General features: G+C 41.9%; 1 protein-coding gene across 6 annotated transcripts in view; it reads right to left on the reverse strand.

Annotated features, from left to right (window-relative positions):
• Nucleotides 1-10,366, reverse strand: part of syt1a (synaptotagmin Ia) — a 108,005-nt gene extending 97,639 nt beyond the window's left edge. For 3 of the 6 annotated variants that reach the window (XM_068717218.1, XM_068717219.1, XM_068717215.1), the window contains exon 1: nt 10,309-10,366. The gene's annotated coding sequence lies outside the window, so the exon portion shown is untranslated. Of the gene's footprint in view, nt 1-10,303 lie in introns of all 6 variants that reach the window. The other 3 variants (XM_068717221.1, XM_068717216.1, XM_068717220.1) reach the window with 3 other exon arrangements.
• Between the last annotated feature and the right edge of the window lie 8,358 nt (nt 10,367-18,724).

Consider the following 18,724-nt stretch of genomic DNA (forward strand, 5'->3'; position numbering starts at 1 on the left):
TAAAAAAAATTCAAAATGCCATTCATTTCCTCAGCAATATTTATCGTTTGGTGTTCAGCGCGCTGCACAACCTGGAGGTGAAGGCATGTCATTTACATGGAATTAAAGTTAAAATGTTACCACTTTTGTACCATTTACTGCCAACGGAAGTCACTCAAAAGCATGTTAGGAAACCTTGAATATTATCCTTACCAAAATGAAGTATACTTATATTATAACCCAGGTATTAGTCCGATCTCTCAGACTATTTGTAAATGTACACTGTAGAAGTAGAAGCTGCAGTAAAGTAGTGCAGCTTATGGACTCAACGAACCCCATCTTTATCAAAAATATTTTAACCTGAAGTAAAACCACACACAAAAAATAAATAAATGTTAATTTAATTTGTACTAATTAAACAAAATTAGAAAATTGTAGTAATGTAATGTCAATTTTCATAGTATAACAGTAACAATTATTGTATAATGTGTACAATTTCTTTACTTCTAATTTGATTTGGTTTTGCTCTTTTAATATAAATCCTTCTCCGTTGCAATTGCATGAAAGGCGCTCCATAAATAAAGCTGCACTGACCTTCATGCACACTGTACATCACGTCTGAATAACCTCGAGTCCTTCTACAGCCCACTAGCTGTAATACAGTAGATGTCCTGATGACTGTCTGAAGGCATCATGTATATTAACGTCGCAGCGGCGTGCAAACCACAACGTGTTAGTAGGTGTGTCTGCTCTCTGCTGTATGAACCGCATTCATGCTTATGTGCTTGGAAGGCAGGCTAACTAAACTAGGACGGGGGGGGGTCGTCTCCATGGTGACAGCAGCCAAAGAGCCGGATGCAACTGTGTAATGGAAGCTACTTGTAGTGTTTTGTTTTTGGGGGTTTTTTTGGAGTATAATGGGAGCTGAAGTGGTTAAATCCATTTGCTGACTCATAGAAACTGCCGTCTATCCTTTCTTCTTCCTTTCTGATATTTTTTTCCAAACATGTGAAGGCTTGTAAACCTTTATGGACTAAAACAAAATACACACTGTCATAACAGCATCTTTCATTGTGTGTCAGTATTTCAAATGAAATATTATCGGCAAAGAACTATGTTTGTTGCAATTTTTTATGAAATTTATTACATAGAGTGCATGTAACGGATCCTCCAAATATCAAAAAGATGCCTCTCTGTTGCCTCTCTAATGCACCAAGGCCACAAAATGAAGCCTAATGCTTCAGCATCATGAAAAGATTGCCCCCCCCCCCCCCCCCCCCCCCCTCCCCAGTGCCTTTAATTCCCCTCTCCAGCTAGGACTTTCCAGTAGATCAAAGCGGGTCTCGGCCTGTAAAAAGCCTGACTCTAGGGGCAAAGGGGGTCCATTGACTCCGGCTACTCTCCCTTATCTTTGAGGGGCCCAACTGGGCTTTCATTTGCTCCTGCTGCCTCACTGCTATTACCAAGAGTAGATGCCCTGAAAGGCGCATGCTGCTTTTTTTTTTTTTCATCTTTAAGTGCAAGGGGACAGGGTGTGCTTGGAAACTTCCACAAAGAAAAAAAAAAGAAAAATCTGTAAATGCTGTAATTTGTCTTCATTTTTTAAGATTACCTCGGTAGGGTTGAAAAGAAAAAGAAAGTTTGGGGGATCAGCAGTCTGAAAGGAGAAAGACTTGTGTCAAGTTGACCCCCAGTGACGATTACAATGGTTGGACACAGTCGGCTTTGATGCTTTGGTGCTTTCAGGCTCACAGGGCTGCAGAAGAGAGTGATATGAGTACGTGTTTCAGAGCTTCATATCCATCTTGTTGCTGAACATCTACAGCAGATGTTTCCAGACGGACAGATTCTTCAGCATGTTTGAGGATTAACAAAAGTTCTTCTGCTTTCCTGTGCAAATTGGATGTGAAGATATTTTTTTGCTTTACTTTAGCACACTCCTCATCTTATCTGTCTAACAAAAGCAGCTTGCGAGCACAGCTTTTATTCTTGGAGGAGCGAAAGAACCTGACGTGGTTTTCAGAAATAACAGGAGGCGTTTTGTTACCTAGCAACTCCACTGCAAAAAACCGACTTTGACGCAGTGCTGATGGTGAAGTTACTCATTAACCAAATAGAGTTTGCAACGTAGTCCCAACAGAGAGTGCTCGGAGGACGGAGCAACACAACATCCTTTACGGGAACAACTGCGTCGGGGCACAGGAGGCAGGAATTAAAAATCCTCTACCGAAGTGGCGGAGCGTTGATGAAGACACGCGGGCAGAAGGTTCACCGGTGTTTGAACACAACAAACAGACACCCGGAATTATACTTCCGCGTTCAATTTACGGCCGACAGTGCGCCAGAGCAGCATTAAACAAGCATCTGGGTGTTTTGGCTCAGGTTGCCATCAGATAGGCGGAGAAATCCTTTTTCCTTTACTGAGGCTCAGCACAGAGACTCCATCTGAGGCCACCTCATGTGAAAAAACAAGTCTTTATTCCTGTCTTGGTTACAACTTAATTAGCTTAATCAATGAATGGTGCTGTAATAGTTTCCAATCATTAAAGTGCTTGTTGTGGAACATTGAAGAAACAAACAGTATTAAACAGATGGAGGAACTGACCATAATGATATTACGTTTTAATCTGTTCCGTCTCCAAATAAATCTTCTACATCAGAATATAAGCTTTGTGCTTGTGAATCCCTAATAATGAGCACAGCTCTATCCTGGTACTTATTATAAGGCAAATCAAATGATTAGTAACAGATAGTTTTAGCTAGTTGAGCTGAGTGTAAATGAAGTCTCTCGTCATCTCTTGTAAACTTTATTCTTTAAGGTGAATGTTCCGCTTGCTTGTAACTGACCTTTTGTGCCCGAAGACTCAAGGTTCTGCTGCATATTAGATTAATTGATGGTAAATAAATGGAAGTCGAACAACTGCACACTGTCTCCGTTTTATCAATTTGTGCCAAACCAGGACACTTCCTAGAAAATTTAAAGAATTTACGGACCCTTAAAATAAAATCTTTCCACATCTCCACGAGGAAGAAAAGTATTAAAATAAAACAATCTGAGAAGGACAAAATAGTCAAAGCTTAAGACAAACTGCGCCACCACTCATAACCAGAAATAAGGCTGCTCCATTTATGGCTAAAATCATAATCCCGATTATTTTAGTCAGTATTTGAGACCACAATTTTTTTTCTTGGAAACATCCTGCATTTTGAAATAACATTTCATATTTTAAAAGTTGAATGCATCAATCTGTAAGAAGCCAGATATACGACGAACTCTGTGCTTTTGTAAAATAATGTTGTGCTTGAGTAAATAATCCATTAAGTCATAAAGCAAAATATCAAAGTAATTATACATTTGCAAGAAAAGAAACGACCTTCATGGGATGCAAACACCTGAGAGGAGCTAATCATGAATAACATGAAGCCGGAGAGGAAAGCAGCCAAATCAGAAAACCAACCTCTCAGACTGATGATGATATTCCCTCGTCTTACCAATCCGTCGGAGAGTTTTTGGCCACACGAGAGCTCTCGTATGCAAAGTCACGAGCTGAACAGGCATCATCAGTGTGATTGAGTTCACCCCTGTGGTCTGTTCAAATATTTCCCTGCCAGATTAAGTTTGCTAAACACACAATTCAGCGCAATTACGTTAGCCTCGGCGTCTCTCATTATATCGCTGAGGAAGAGAGGCGGGCCGTGGAGCGCAGTGACGACGAGAGGCAACCAAAAGCGCTGCGGAGTCGGCCTGTCGATCCATTAGTCGTCCGATTCAAAGGCGCCCGCAAGGCAGGAGACGGCCAAACGTCTGCCTCACTTAAACTTTGGATGCACCTCAGTGGCACAGGGAGACAGGGGGGGGGGGGGGGGGGGGGGGGGTCACAGAAACCTGAACTTTAAAGTGAAAATGTAGAGAAATAGATCATTAAAAAAAAAAGAGTATCACCGCAGTCCTTTCAAAAATAAGCTTCTGTCTTCACAGGAAACAACTTTAGGCAACAAAACAATTTGGGAAAAGATCGACGTCTGGGTATGATTTAAATACGGCAGTTAAGGGACAAATAAATCAACATTGACAGATTGTTTCACACGGGTCTCCTGGGTGAAAGACCCTTCTGTTGGTTTGACCCATCCATCCCGATTTTCATTGGTTTTTTTTGCGACCTTTACACTTTCTTGTTCATAATTACGCGTGTAAAATCTGATTCGATTTTGTGGGAGATCTACGTCATACGCATTCATTTTCGTTGGTATAACTCCAAATGAGAACAGCCTGCTGAGAATAATTATTAACAATATCCATTTGTATGTCGACTGTTTAGTCTGTATTTGGGGAAAAGCTCACATTCTAATCTCAATCATACGCTTCTTATTTGATTCTGTGAAGAAGAAAATGGGAAACAATCAAGTTTTAAACAGAAACTGTACCTCAAAGAGGAAGAAAGAGTGTTTTTTTGTGCTCTGTTCTGAATGTGCCAGGTCTATTTGTTCTGTGGCCTTCTTCTAGTCTTTGAATATTTACCGAGCCGTAGCTTAATCCCCAAAAGAGGGGGAAAAAACCCCACCACCCACACTCCCTGAAGAGCAGTAATAGGGATTAAACCCACACCTACACGCAACCACAGCCGCCCACTCAAACAGTATTACATTTCCCCAAACTCAGATGTTTTAGCCTACCCGTGGTGCTAACACCAAACAAATGCTGCTTGGTATTGACATTGACTCGGTTTGAAAGTGCTTTGGGCTCAGGCAACGCGATGAGTCACCAGAAGCCGATCTAAGAGCAGTTTGAGAAGCTCGCCTGCCCCAGATATTGCACAAAGTCGAGGAACAGATTAGAATGCGGCAGCTGTGATCCCGTTAATATGACGCCTGCCATCTTTTCTGCCACCTTTGCAACATGAGACGATTTGCATCTTCCTGCCGTCAAACGGCGGAGTGGGTTCGGGGCTGTGGATCTTTTTTTTTTTCCCATACAGCTTCAACCGCTGCTTCCCATAACTGTAGAACTGACTTTCTTAATAAAATGAAAGAAACAATATCTAGAAAGCCCACAAAGAGTACTTCCACTAAAGCTGCACAGGCCTGTACATTTGCAGACTGTTCTTTTGGTTAAATAAGTGCAGTGGTTTATCAGGAAATAGCAAAAACATTTGCAAGGGCCTTATCTCTAAATGCTGAAAATCCCTGGATCCACACCAAAAACTAATCACTTGTTCGTTGGCTCACTGCCAAACTTTTCAATAAACTTCATTGAACATCTGTGCACATGGTTTTTAAGATGTCATGCTAACAAACAAAACCCGACACCATTAACACAACTTCTTTGGCGGAGATGATGAGGACCGTCGTGTCTTTCTTTGTAATTCTTGCATCCCGGAGTGCAGATACTCATTTTTTTAAAGGAAGTCCATCTGCTTTACCAACGAGGTCCAAATACGACAATAATAATAGTCGTTTCATCACAAAACCCACGAAAAATAACTAAAATATGATATGACAATTTTTGTAAAGGGCTCCGTAGGAAACAGGTGCGCTTGGACGGAAACGGTGACGCAGACCTGCCAGGGGAATAAAAAAAAAAAAGAAGCTTATCTTTAAGATGAGATTATTGATCATAGAATCGATGTATCGATCCTAACTTTTGAATTCTAGTTTGGTCACGGTGAAGTGTACAGCAGTCTTGAAGCTATCTTTCAGGAGACAAACTCAAGGCACAAGAAAACATGTTTTCAATTTAACGCACACCGGGAGTGTGAAGGAGACTTCTTCACTGTTGCTGACAGAATATTCACTAATTCAAAAGTCTCAAGTGTGTTTTCCAAAGAAAGTGAGGAAAGGGTCCATGTCTCTGCACCACAGTCTGCTCTCCGAGTGGCTTTTTTTTTTGCGACATTGTATTTCCAAAAACACCCTCTTCCCTTCAACAATGGAAAGATGTCCGCTGATGAAATGTGACCTGTGAATTTGGACAATGGACGATCTCAACTGGAAGATTTTGTGAGGGAGAAAATAAAGCTCTGTGATCACTTCGGCACATTGGTACTAAACGAGGACATGCTGCTGTAACAACAGAGAAAAATCTGATGTTAGAGCCTGAGTGGACCCCAGTGTGACGATACATCTCTCATTAATCCCCTCTCTTCATAAGATTATAAATATACATGTTGAACTCAGGTTTTGTTACAGTGCAATGAATTAAAGTCTTATTTTAAGCTTGACAGTTGAATCATAGAAGCAAAATTGTGTAAATGTAAATTACTTTTAAATGAATTTAGAGTGCTGTTCATCATAGGCAGCCAATAATTTGCTTATCACACTTTATTGTTTCACTGTTCCTTATTATCGAGGCAAGACTTACATACAGGTGAACTAGAGGTCTGCTAACTTTGTGTAACTAATGAGTCTGACAGCCCACCACAGAGACCAGGAGTGTCCTCGACAGCTAAGCTCATACATTATCAATGAGCCACACGTTCTTCTCTCCTGGGAGGGAAGCAAAAACGGGGGTCTGTCTTTTGTATTGGTCGTATCTCCTCCAGCCCACGGTGACCGCAATGTGTCTCAGACACTTTGGCTCACAAAGGACAGATCGACACCAAGGAGCCTGGGGAATTGGAGCATTGCGGGAAATGGCTTCCCTGTGGCCATTTTGAACATGCCAGTGCATCTTCCCCCATGTGTTGTATTCTCTTAAGCTTATCCAGAGGGGGGACTTTTTTTTTTTTTTTTTTTTTCTCTCTCCTGCGTAAGGATCATAGAGCTGCACTGACGGAGACAAGCCACCCCGTCTGATGGTTACTAAACACTGCGTGGCAGCCTCGAGCACAGAGTCACCGAGCGAACTGTTCTGCACACGACACACAGAGCACGAGACAATATACACTGTATGCTGTCTGTGGCCTATTTTAGTAGCTTTATGTACATGTACATGTGTTTGCTTTGCTTTAAAGTAACTGTACAGCTAGGACACAACCACATTTTTGTGTTTTTGTAGGGTTGCATGGATCCTTGACGTTTTGAAGTCCATGAAGGTTTTCTTTTAAAGAGAAATCACAGTTTATCACATCTAGAGTTTTATTTTTTGTTGCTCCAATCATTTGGTTTTATCCAACTTGACTATGATGAATGCAGGACATTCACTAGTGTATGTTTACATTTTCAGATTATGTACGTTCACATGCTGCATCCATTCTTACGTCACGAGTTAAAAAGTGATTCTGTTGAGTTTAAGTTAAGCGACATGACATTGTGTCTGCCTGGTGTCCCCTCACGATGATCGCTGAGCAGCTCACGTTGATTCAATGGGCAAGGCAGGAAATGAAATAGCAGCACAGCCAGATTAAAAAGGGAACAGGTTGTGCTGTCTGTCCCTTCTGAAAAAGAAACATGGCTGAAGACCTTGACAGTGGAGAAGGAGGATGACAAGTCAAAAGACTGATCACTGATAGAGATGCAGTTCAATAAATGTTCTTATGAAGGTAGTAATGGCAAGAAATTGTTATAGAAAACAGCTTTGACTCAATTTCACTTAAACTCCATTATATATATATATGCTTATATTTTCATCTATATTGTACTAAATGTGGCCTTTTTTAAAGTTTAAATAATTCACTCTGCTACTAAACATAAACATGATTACGTATTTTGAATAGATATTGTTAATCAAGGATTTATCTGTCACCTCTGATTAGATCTTTGACTGATTTGACACCATGTGCATTGGTGTTATCGTGGCTTTTGGTCTCAATGAGCATTAAAGAAACAAGAACAAGAGTCTACAGCCGTGCTAGCAGCTCTGCGAGGCTGTATTTAGGAACGTCAGCATGCTAGCCAACGCCAATGCTAACATGCTGATATTCAGCAGGTATGGTGTTTAACATGTTCACCATCTAATGCTAACATTCGCTAACTAGCACTAAACACAAAGTGCAGTTGAGGCTGATGGGAATGTTATTATTTCCGCAGGTATTTGGTCAGAACCTAAAGTATTGGACAAATTCAAATGTTGACCCCACGATGGCTCCATGAAGTCCCCAGACTATCGCTCAAGTTTAAAGCCTAATTAAAATGCAGGCAGAACCGGCTAACTACGAGCTCGTAAGTTCAATAAGACAGTGAACAAATACAGCTACTATAGCAACACTAAAACTAGAATGACACAACTTTCTATATTTGAATGGCTGATGTGAGTAACAGCACACACTTACTGCACTCTGCAGCAGAGTTTTTAAAGGGGAATTTCAAAAGGATTCAGTGAACAAAACTTTTCTCTGTTTTCTGCACACTGTTAATGTCAGGAGGTTACAGAGCTGTCTGGGGTCAAACTCTATGAAGCACTCGCAAATTAGCAGACACTTAGTAAAACTGCTGCCAAAACACTGACAAATTACTAAATTGAGTTTCTTTTTTTCTTTTCTTTTTTTTTTAAATGCCCCCATAATTATGTTTACGATAAGCGATAAAAAAGTAAGATTTGCAGAACAACAAAATTGTGATTCTGGGAGCACTTAAGGCTTGACTTTTATTCACATGAATATTTTTGTTGCTGTTGTTATTGCGGACCACAGGGAACCCAGGGGATTAGTGGCACATTCTTTCTGGGGATTATCAGAGGCTGCTGAACATGAAGCCAGTTTAAAAGGAGGTATAAAGGCTCTAGGCAATGACTTCCCCTGGGGCAAAAGGCGGAACCATAGTACACTGGGATTTTAACCCAATCATATGGCATGAAGGATGATTAATATGCCTGCTAATGGGGGGAGGCGGGGACACCTCTGGATGTGAGAACAGGTATGAGGCGTAAACAGCAGTGAGCACGGGCAAGTGAAGGTGGGAAGTGCACAGTGCATCAATCACTGGTGACAGCTGGGACAGACGCAGGGAGCTTCATCATGGAGAGAGGAGTGGGCGCTCCACTACGTCGAAACCGGACGGCGCTAATGAGCAATTTCTGTAAATCTATGCCTCTAACCAGGAACCAAGCGAAGCCTCTCCCACCGCCCTGTATATAAAGATGCACGCTGTGTAAGCAGCTGAAATCACGCTAATGATGGGTGAGCTGACCAAAATAAAAGGTAAGTTACATTACATTACAGTCTTTTAGCAGACGCTTTTATCCAAAGCGACTTACAATTCAGTATCTATCTACACACCGTAGACGCAGCTACGGGAGCAATTTGGGGGTTAAGTGTCTTGCTCAAGGACACACTGACATGAGACTAGTGGAGCAGGAGCCGGGAATCGAACCGCCGACCCTCTGGTTCTGAAGGCAGAATGAATCGTATTGGTTAAGGTGATAAGCGGAGCCAATTCGGACCACTGGCTGTTGCCACATTGTTGGGTTTTGGACCACCGTGAAGACTTTTCTGAGGAGCAGTTACTGCCAAACCTAGTGACCAGTACCAGCACCGCTAATGCAGATTCATGGCTACCTGCATCACTTAAGTGCTTTGATGCCATCAATTCATCGAAAGCAGGCACTGTAGCAAATATATGCATGTGCAAAATCCCACATGACATTATTTTCTGACCTCGAGCAACTCATTGGGCTTCTCTGTCTCACAGTACTCACTGTAAGGAAACCAGGTACTCAAATGTGTTCCGGGAGAACCAACACTAGCGTATTTTGTTATTTACATGAAGGCTTTATGTTCCTTTGTTGCCAAACCTGTGTTGATATTAACTAAAGATTATTTTAGCCCCAAAGCAGTTCTCCTCTCAAAGCCCAGTCCAGTCGACTAAATATAGAATGAACACAAATGTGGACTGTTAGTATATCATGTGTAGAAAGGGGCTAATGCCTCTCATCCTCTTGACTGAATGGCCACTCCAGTCCTTCTGATCACAGCTGACTTCACTCCATTGAATTAGCACACAGCCTTCTGGGCTACAGGCTCGGGGGCCATGTTGGAGCCTCAGTGGTGAATATTAGATTGCACGCCTCCAGATCTCATTAAAGGAAGCAACAGGACAATGTCTGCATCTCAAATGAGACCAGAGGCCATCAGGCATCCTGTCTCCCTGCTGGATTTACTGATTTGATTGATACTGTGTGTGTGTGTGTGTGTGTGTGTGTGTGTGTGTGTGTGTGTGTGTGTGTGTGTGTGTGTGTGTGTGTGTGTAGGGGTGCAACAGGAGGGTAAGATGTCCTTTTCAGTAAATATAATTAGGCTACTTTTACAAAGGACACAAATGGGGGTAAATAGGGATTTGGGATTGTGTAGCATGCTGTAAATGGCTAACATACGCTAACATACATACACACACACACACACACACACACACACACACACACACACACACAGGTCATATGATAGGCACTTACAATACCTTCTGTTAGAGGGGGTTCTTCCTTTCTTGTCTTCCTTTCCAAATTGGCAGTTCTCTGAAAAATAAATATGATGGCGTCAGTGTCCATGAGCATACAAAAAGATGTGTCAAATGAATCTATGTAGAAAATAAGTGGGTGTTTTTTTAACAATCAGTTATTTAAAAATGAGTCCTTTAATTACTTGCTTAAGTTTTAAATAACAACTACTTGCGCCTGAAGGCAGGACTTTACTGTAGATAACCGGTAGCCATTAATGAATGCAGTTCAGTGCAAATAAAATGTCCTAAAGTCCGTTATTAAGTGAAAAGAAGTAGGCTGATTCTCCAGAGAGGTGTCATGATAGCAGACAACGCTGTGATTAAACTATTCACTATGAAATCCGTCCGTGTTATACACAGAAGGCTCATTTCGTCCTTTTAATTGTGTCATTATTAATATAGAAAACAGGCCCTCATGTTCTCATCTCTTTTCTACACCACGTTGATATTATCAACGGACGTTATAACAGGTGTCTCCGACTGAAACGCCGTGTCAATTTAGCATGGAGTAGCTTGTGATTGGAGTTGATAAAGCCAAAGTCTCTGTGTTCGTTTTATAAAAAAAAAAAAAGTTGTGGCACCGAGAGGGAACAGAGGGGATCTCATCAATCAAGAAACACGAGCATAATCTCATTCCTAATAGACAGATGGGACACTTTGTAAATGACGATTACCTCGCTTGTTCTTTCATCATGCGGTATTTCACTTTCCTAAATCAATTCTACTCAGACGCCTCACAAAACTTCAGTACCTCTTGAGCACAGAATGGTGTGAAATTGGGCAGAAATAATTACAAATCTGGTGTCTATAATGAAAACATGGCTTTAACCCAACCTCAATCCTCTATTTCAGAATGTTAATAAGTCTAACAATAATTGGTGACAGGAATTGGTGGTCTCATTCGCAGGCAGCAGATGGCACACCGTGAAGCAGTGAGACATAAAACATACTGTACGTCGGGCCACTTCAATGGGATCAAAAAGACAGACAAGCTATATGAATCAGAAGAAAGTCACGACAACTATTCATACCTCTCGTACATATTCGCAAAAGTTATCTCAGGACTCTCTGCATATGCAAGATTTGTGGACACCAGCAATGTCAAAAAGGGAAAATTTGAGCAACGCATTTGCAATTCTTCCACAACCACTAGGTTGACTTAAATCCACATTTAATCCAATCTTGGAGAAAAGTAACTAATCTTAACACGTCCAACTCCAACACGGCCAGAGCTGTCTTACATACCGGCTGTTTCTTAATTGGCCCTTGCAAGTATAACATATACTGCTGTTAGAGATACATCTGGGAATATCATTGGATGTGAGGAAGCCAGCCCTTCAGGGAGGTGAGGTGCTACCCTCCTAAATTAGATGTAAGTGGGGTGACCAATATCACACCACCTTAGGGGGTGTAACATTTGCACGGCACTAGCAGAGAACTGTGATGTAATGAGGCAAACTTCAGCCTGACGTCCGTCCAAAAGTCATAATTTAAAAAAAAAAAAATGCAATATTCCTGCCAACATGTGGATAAAAGCAACCTTTACTGGTGACTTCTTCTCTGGATAGAAGCATACAGATGGAGGAGAGAGAGAGAGAGAGGACATTGATTGCTAATAGCAGGCCAGCTCTGCTACTGATTTTCTGCCGTCTTCCAAAAGATGACGCTGTGAAAGATATAAACAGCCGCTAATTAGAGGCTGATATTTACCAGTCGGCAGCGGGGGGGCTTTGAAAGCCAACTCTGTGCTTTTACTGAAAAGGTGTTTCATGAATGTGCAACAGTCATGTGGGTTCAAAAAAAAAAAACACAAAACACCTCACCATCTGCCCATTGGAAGAAAAAAAAAATAGGCTTCGAGTGCCCGGGAAATACCAGTCAGACGCACTCACAGTCATTGACACCCAATGAGCGATGTGAAGAGGGTCGTAAGACGGGACTATTTGTACAGTAGAGGGGTCAAGAACAGACCTTTTTACGCTGAGTGATGGGGCCACAGCTAAACGTCACTGTATGAGGCCTGAAAATTAAGATGTTTTTGCACTAAAAAAATAATCCCATGCAGAAATCAACCAAAGCAGTGTTCATCACTACACTTTGGTCCCTTTTGTTTTGGTTGTTGCCGTTTATATATACGTCAGAGGGAGAGAACAATTGTATTAATTGTAAAGAAAAGAATGAAATTTTGTAAAAACAGAAACATGTAATCGGAGCCCAAGGAAAACGAAACATACATTTGAGAGTTTATCTAAATGTCAAGTAGAAGACAGCCGTTTCTAGACTGTAGTGAGAGGAAAAAGAGTGTGTAGTTGAAAATGACCGACGGCCGTCTTTCATTCTCTGCTCTCATATTCAAAAGAGCCATCTTGTGCCGTCCTGCCTTCACAGTAATATCCCCAGCAAACATTCACCGTGGGAGCCCGCTGGAGGTGAGCTCAAACATTATTATCGAGGAGCTTTCATTGCCCGTCCGTGGACCCGAAGCCGTCGCTCTCATCAGCCGTAGAGTGACCGGAGGGGCATCGTCTCTTCACGTTACGTCCTTATTGAGGTCCCTTTCAGGCCTTTTTACTTCTATCAACTGTGCCGAACATGATGGAAAAAAGCGGACCATCCCACCATCTCCTTTATCTCGCTCCTCTAGACAACGCATCAAATATGACACGGCAAAGCTCATATGGAATAGGAAGGACAGTCTCATGAAAAAAAAAACAACACAAACACACAATATTACGCTTGGACTCATATTGTCGTTTGGATCTCAACATCTATTTAATAAGAAGCTGAGGGGACCGATGTTTAAGGAACAATGGTAACCCCCTCTGGTTAGCGGCAGGGACACAAAGCCAATATCCGGTATGGAGATATTACCCCCGGGAAGCAGAGCCTTCATCTTTCTGTAAATCTCATGTCATCCTCTGCGTAGAGTTCGAAGGCTGGATGGAGCCACTGCCATTGTTGTTTGTTTCCTGACGCTGGTTGCTTCCTTCCCACCACACAATCAGCCTTGACAACAGTCAGGTCCATGGCCCACTTGAATTTGGCGAAAAAAAAGAATTTGGCAGAAGGAAAGCAACCAGGCTGTTAGCGAACAGCCAAAAGATGAATAAACCTCTATTCTGCCAAACCTTTTTGCACAAGGGCACTTGTATTTTAGTGGGATGCCGTATGAGACCGTCTGGTACCCCCCCCCTGTTTGTGAGCTGTTTACATATCATACAGGACTGATGGCTTGCTTTGTATGTGGAGTGACATCTGGAGTCAACGCCTCCTCTCTCCTCTCCGGAAAAAGTAATTGTGCAGACTAGGACATCATGTTTGGTTCCTGCTGACATGAACAAGCTAGTACGTACTGGTCTTTTTACTCATTTGAGTATATGACAATGAGTATTAGTCAGTTGAGTAAGGGGCTATATAAATGTAAAAGTCCATTTACCATTTCCTAAAAATAGATTATGTTGCTGCTGGCAATCTGAAAGCAGACACTGACGGATCCATCCAAAATAAATGTACTCCAGCTATGAGAAACAACCCGAAAAGGACGGCCTGAAACAATAATAACCAAGATGTGGTCAATGAAGGTCAAGGAGGATTTTCATTATTCAAAAACACCATCTGGCCAAAGCAGGCAGTTAGGCTTTGATGCCTCAGAACTGGCACCTAACTAAAGCAGATATTTGAAATCAACTTTAGCAGAGAGAGAGCCAATCAGCACGGAGAGACGAGCCGTCCGCATCCCTCCGAGGAAACATGAAAGTTAATGTAAACCCGGCGGACCCAGGAGGTCTCCGGCTGCTTGTAAACAGAGACACAGGGGTAACGACTAACAAGACGAGCTCCCCGTGACGCATTTATAGGTTTAAGCTTAAAATCTTTTTTTTTTTCTTCTCCTCGACAGTGAAACCGCATAAGAGCGACCCGGCCAAACTCATTCCTGCACATCAGTTCTGCTCTGAGGCCGGTAGAATAACAAAATGCTTTATTCGCATTGTTGTTGTTTTTTATGTGCAAATGAGAAAGAATGGGTCTCTGCTGTCAGTTACTGTATGATCTGTTGCTCCAGCCTGTCAGTCAACATTCCTCTCTCTTGACATGAAAACACTTGATAATCGAGCCGCTACAGATGCTGAGGGGGGGGGGGGGGGGGGGGGGGGGGGGGAGAGAGAACGTACGCGGTGCCTACTAATTATGCTGCCTGACATGTCTCTTTGTCATTTGACTAAACTGCGTGACATTTAACAATAAATTGCATTTTGCTCATTTACTTAGATGAATGTGCAAGAGCAACAATCAGAATCTGAACGCATGCAAATGAAAAATGAATTTGTGACAGGAATATACGAAACAGGCGTAACCAGTGTGGCTTTGGTTTGATTGTTTAAGAAGGAGAATATAAGCTGGTGAAACACTTGTCAGTTGGATTATTATGGAGATAAGTTTCTCTGGCAAACACATGTTTACTTCTGAAGCCACTAAAGGCTTTGCCAGCGCACCGCTCCGAGTGTAGGTGGAACACGGTCGATAAACACAACTCTTGAGCTGCACGAACGGAAAACTCAAAATCGAATCTGACCCTCTGGAAACATTTTGACTCTAATCGGGAGGGTGTGTTTTCCTGCAGAAGGCTCTTTGATCGGTCCACGAGGGGCCAGATTTACAGAGCGGCACTAAAGGTCGACATTTTTAAACTGTAGATGTTTTCCTCTGATGGAGCCAGGAAACAGCGATTACCTTGAGAGCCGCAGACGTCGTCGTCACGAAGCGTTGCTGCAGCCCAGCTGAAGGGAGCGAGTTCGATCATTAAGTAAACGAAGTAATAGCTATTAAGGTTTGAGTAAATAAAGTGAAATGTTTTTTTTATATATATATATATATATGAATTGAATGCTGTTTAGGTCTCGTTGAGCGCTACTAAGAACTTCAATAACCGTCGAAATGCCCTTGAAGCTGGCACTCAAATCAGACGGCATAATAACATTCAGATGGTCTCCCTGCATGATGATGACACAGCACTGGCAAGCCCTGCCTCTACCGCGCTTTGCCCTTCAACGATAAAGCCTTTACCCGTTTTTTGCATTTCCAGACAAAAAAAAACAAACAAGTGTTGTCCTCACGTCCGTTGTCGCACCTGAGACACACGACTCCCCCCCCCAATGCGGGAGTTGAACGGTAAAGCAGACTTTGCATAACTTGAAGCCTCACAGGGTTTATTGAAGGAGACAACCATGACCACGTGCGGTGTACTGCCAGACTCACCCTGGTCAGGATGACCCACTTTGAGCCCAACATCAATCAAACGCTGTTTAAATTTGAAATAGAGCTTCTTAAGCCTCAGCCTGTCTGCGTGAGCTGTTGAAGGCAATGCCTCTTGGGATTAAACCCAGATCCATAACCCCACGAGAGACAATCTGTCTTTTGTTTAAGGGAAACACTACTGTACCTTCTGGACGGTGAGACGGCGGCAAAAACCCGGTTGCTGATGAGATATCATAGATTCACACAGAATATGAGCCGATCTAGAAAGTGGACGAGATACTCTTTGAACTCTCCCTCCTGTCTGCTTAGGTTTGATCTGGACTCTGTCCTCTCGTGTAACACAATAAAACTGAATGACAGCACTCGAGAGTCTGCACTCTGGATAATCATGCAATCAAATTGCATTATTTGGCTTCCACAGGTGCAAAGCGAATGTGGAGCGTTTGCCATTGAGGCTAATTTGAGCCGCATTTGGCTCATTCGCCTCGACGGATGTCTGCGGAAATCATTTTTCCTTTATATTTGAATGTTCGGTAATGGAGATGCTACACTCTACAATTTCAGTGAGAACGATTCTGCGAAGGACTTAAGTGGCACATTGTATTATTCATTTATAAACATATACACTTTGTCCAGCCCTCAGGCCTGTGAGTTTGCAGACGGATTTCTTTTTTTTATCTAGCATGCAGGATATTCTTCACTATATTATTTGAGCAGAGAACGAGGTTGAGGAATTTATCCATAGTTTATAAGTTGCCAGCTTCACATAGTATTTCCCCAAATCATCCCTGTTAATGCATTAAATGGCATTAGGGCTTCAAAATGGTAGCTACTTAAAAATGCAACGTAATTATGTCTTGGCAGAACGAGACAAACCTCTCTGATGTCAATGTGAAAAACGGGCATTGTTACCGCATGCAGATGGCACATGAATAGCAAGTTGAGAAGAAAAGAAGAAAAAAAAGATCTCGCTGAGCGGGAGTCTTCTTGCCAAACGCTGACTTTACCAGCCCTGTTTTAACGGTTGCTGGGCAACGCTCATTAGTGTGCTCCACTGATGAGAGTCAGAGAGATGGGATGCATGAACCCGAAGTTAGACCTCCGCTAATAATTAGATCTCTTTAGGGACGGTTGGGAAAGGAACGCTCACACCTGACTTAACGGCTCTGGTGAACCTCACTACACAGCGTAGACAAACGTTCAGTCGGCTCTTTGTCAGCTTTAGGAGCTCTTAAAATGTCTAATATTTATGTTCTCTGAAGTACATTTCGCATCACATCACTTTTGGATGTTCAAATTCACAAATTCAAATTCCCTTTGGCTAAAAAAAAACGGTATATATTGTGATTGGTGTTTGTTTGGATGTGTGTACTAATTTGATTAAAATTGTATTTACCAATAAGAGGAAATGTAAGTTGTTTTTCTGCTATGACAGCACCCCACCCTATCTGTTTTCCAGGAGACTTGAAATTGGTAATTTACATTACATTACAGTCATTTAGCAGACTTACAATTCAGTATCTATCAATGGGTGGAACAGTATATACGGGAGCAATTTTTGGGGTTAAGTGTCTCGCTCAAGGACACATTGACTATGAGACTAGTGGAGCAGGAGCCGGGGATCGAACCTCTGACCCTCCGATTGAAAGACAGCCACTTATCCACAGGCACCCCGATTGGTGAAACATGTGTGTGAATCACTGGGTAACATGTACGCGAGTAACAGAGATATTTACCGCTAGCTAGTAACCCATGAGACAAATACAGCTGCCGATTCAGCAGCTGATGATACGCCATGGCCGACACGTGGAATGACAATCAGTGCTAATGTTAGCAAGCTCAGCTAACTAGCTTCCACGTTCAAAGTGCGATACAAACTGGTTTAAAAGGGACAGATGTCTCCACTGACGGTATAACTAACACTTTGTGGGCTTGTTGAAAAGGGGGGAATACATCTTCCATCATCCAGAAAAATATTAAGGATTCAAATTCAATTTTTTTTGTCTACAGCGTTTTTCGTTTTTCTCCAGTTAATTTGTTTCATATAGTTAATAGTTAAACTTCAGGGTGTTGAGTGCTATGCTACAAGATTTTTTATTCCAGTCCAGAGAAAGTAATGGCTCACACTTAAACCCCACCATGTCTTTTCACAGCATTGTATGTCTATTCTTGGTTGGTGGAGGAAGCGGAATGTACCATTATGCTGCTGAATATCAGTGGAAATTCCAGGGTTGGGAAAGAAGCCTTTAATCACTTGACACCAAAGAGTTTTACTGCCGTCGTTTCAGATTGCCTTGACATTTTCTGCTATCAAACTCCTTTATGGCTGCAGAAAATATCGGCATTATACAGACAAAGAAAAATACAATATTCAACAGGCAGGTTGTGTTTGAATTTTCTAAAACCATGGAATTAGGTTGCTCACTGTTTCATTACTGACAGAAGTATGCCTATTTGTCATTTTATTGTTTAAGGGACCATAAGAAGAAAATACAGAGCTGGACAACTGAAGCACTTTTGTAGCAAAACCCTCAGGTTTAAGTGTTTGAAATGAGCAAATGTAACCTTATGATAGGCACAAATCACCCACCATCACCTGAATTACATGCACACACACTAGACCTTATTTAAATTATATTATATAATGCGTATTTATTCTTTTCATTTCAAGACGGGAGAAAATAACCAATAATCTTTAAAAAAAAAAAGGTACATTTGCCTTTGTTACAGTTGCTGCATTTGATTTCAACCACACATCACATGAAGATCCAGTTCATTAGTTCCAGATTGAGAGCTGGGTATTTTGCAGTTAGGAGAGTAGAGAAAATCCAATTTTGCGCTCATCCTACTCGCCAATTCTTTCTTTGGGAATCTTTGAGGTTGCCCGTCTAATGAGCTCCCATGAAATTTGGTTTCCACACCAGACAATAAAACCTCATTGTGTCCGGCCAACATTTATTCCTCTCCTCGCCACCCTGCACACACACACACACTACACAAATTAGGCAATTTGAATTTGAGGAAGCTGTCAAGTGTAAGTTTTCAGTCACAACCTAACTGAGCCAATTGCTATGACCATTCAGATGAGCAGAACGGGGCTTTAGGTAGTAAGTTAAGTGCT

This window comes from Cebidichthys violaceus, unplaced genomic scaffold (assembly GCF_023349555.1).
Source record: "Cebidichthys violaceus isolate CVI_PGR_0920_01 unplaced genomic scaffold, fCebVio1.0.p SCAF_21, whole genome shotgun sequence".
NCBI classification, from domain to species: domain Eukaryota; kingdom Metazoa; phylum Chordata; class Actinopteri; order Perciformes; family Stichaeidae; genus Cebidichthys; species Cebidichthys violaceus.